The following is a 2,702-nucleotide window of genomic DNA, read 5'->3' on the forward strand; positions in this document are numbered from 1 at the left end:
TTTTTTTAATTACACTTCGACCGGTTTCGAGGTTACTACCTCTCTTTCGAGGTGGTTTATACAAATTTATGAACAAATAAGTGTGATATTTAAGTATTTCTTCGGATTCAAAAGATTTCTAACATATCAAATGAGTGGTTTATTTTTAGACCACTCTATAAATTTACTAACCTATTGTATCAGAAACGGATTACATTTTAGAGAAGATAAAATGGAAGTCAAGGAATTTACGGGGCTTATACCTAATACGTGAAAATACATAGTATACTTAGTATAAAACACATATTAAAATGTAAATATGTATTTTTGTATTATACCAAATTACCTTCTAAAGGTAAATCAAATAATACTCGTACCTGCACGCACGCTTAACATTTCCATCGTATTAGATTATTCACTAATATGACAACGAGCGCTCGACAGTTTACATCACACTGTGAACGCGTCCACTATTTTACTCGATACAAAATTGGTTGCCGAGCGTTCACTGCCCAATTCATATTATACGAGCATGTACAATATGTACCTGCATAGATTAGCGGGAGCGGCATACAACGTAGCGTAGGTACTATTGGAAATTGCGACTAAGTTTATTAGATGAGACGGACTGTTTTTGACCGCCTGGTCAAAAGTGATTAACTCCTTTGACTACCACCACACACAGATAGAAAACATATTTGAGAAAAAAAAATGGATATCTATGCGTGTGTGGCGTGCGATTTATTTCAATTTCAATTTCAATTTATTTGTATAAATAAAACAACTTTGTTTTAAGTCCACTGAGTTTATATATTTAACACGACATGTTTCGGACACGCAGTACTGTCCATCTACAGGTGTATTTAAAAACTAAACATAAAATTACAAAGATAAAGTTTAGGTACTGACAGGGGTGGGGGAGGAACTAAGTGTGGAAGGGGTGGAATGGGGGGTAGGGGGTCTAGAAAGTGGGAATATATTAAGTAGTGGTGATGAATTTTGAAAAGTTATGTTATTTATTAAGATATTATTTGAATTTAAGTTTTTTTGAATTTCGATGTTCTCCAAATTGTTCATTATTTTTCCTTTCTTAATATTTGAATGTAAAAGTTTGAGAGTATGTGAGTGAAAAGAATGGTTTGTTTCCATGATGTGGTTGGCAAACTCTGAGAAAGTGTTTGAAGTTAAGGCTCGGTGGTGTTCTTTAACATAACTTAAATAACATAAATAACATAACTTTTCAAAATTCATCACCACTACTTAATATATTCCCACTTTCTAGACCCCCTATCCCCCATTCCACCCCTTCCACACTTAGTTCCTCCCCCACCCCTGTCAGAACCTAAACTTTATCTTTGTAATTTTATGTTTAGTTTTTAAATACACCTGTAGATGGACAGTACTGCGTGTCCGAAACATGTCGTGTTAAATATATAAACTCAGTGGACTTAAAACAAAGTTGTTTTATTTATACAATTCAATATGTTATTCCACAATGTTAACGCCGAGTCAATAAATAATATTCAATTTATTTATTTTAAAAACGTTTATGTACATAACGAAAAAATCAAAGCATACATAAAACGAAAAAATGAACACTAAAATTTAAATATACAAAAATGGTAAAAATAAAAAATACCCAGCAATTATAGAGAAAGAATGCAATCCTCTCTGAACTTTTTTTCACTAATATGAAAGATGTCAATATCCGAAGAGATACGGTTGAGTAAAGACATTGCTCTTCCTACTGGCATTACCATCGGCAGGTTGGTTCTGCAAGCAGGAAGATAAAACAGCTTAAGCTGTCTATGTCTAAGGTAGTCATTAGGAACATAAAGAAAAATACTCTCCGTTATACCTATGTTGATCGTAATACCACGGATCAATCGGAAAAAATACATAAGCAAGTATGCATTTCTTCTTTTCTCCAAACTATTGTAGCCAAGCATTCCCAGTATGAAGTCAGACGGGTACAACCACGGATAATATCCGCACTCCCTTAAGTAAAGATACCTCAGAATTTTTTTCTGAACCATCTCCAGCATAATAGAGTACTTCAATTCGTGGGGCGCCCAGATCAGAGATCCACACTCAAGTCTGCTTCGCACCAATGAGTTATAAAGAAGCCTTAGAACACGAGTATTCAAGAACACCTTAGCTGTTCGGAGAACAAATCCCAACATTTTGCGCGCATTGTCACAGACAGTGCCTATGTGAGTATGAAATTTCAGTCTAGCATCAAACATAATTCCCAGATCTTTGATAGTGGCAGTTCGCTTAAGTGAACACACTCCCATACAATACCGTATAAAAATAGTTTTTAATGCCCTCGTATATGACAGAACATAGCATTTAGAAACATTAAATTTTAGTTTGTTCTGTGTTCCCCAATCAAATATATTATTTATATCAGACTGGAGAAGGCGACAATCATTCAAGGTAGATATCTCCAGAAACAATTTTAGATCATCTGCAAACAACAGAACTCGTGAATGCGATACTACGCTAGTGATGTCATTTATAAAAATAGAGAATAAAAGTGGACCTAAATTAGAGCCCTGTGGGACTCCTGAAAATGTAAGAAAGGGTTTAGAAGTAAAAAGTCCATAAGTGACAAATTGACTTCTGTTTTTAAAATAATTTGCAAAAAATATTGATAGTTTATTACTAAAACCAATTTTATTTAATTTACTAAGCAACACATCGTGATTCACCCTGTCAAA

Source organism: Micrasema longulum, unplaced genomic scaffold (assembly GCF_059751315.1).
Source record: "Micrasema longulum isolate JH-2025_06_02 unplaced genomic scaffold, ASM5975131v1 h1tg000097l, whole genome shotgun sequence".
NCBI lineage: Eukaryota > Metazoa > Arthropoda > Insecta > Trichoptera > Brachycentridae > Micrasema > Micrasema longulum.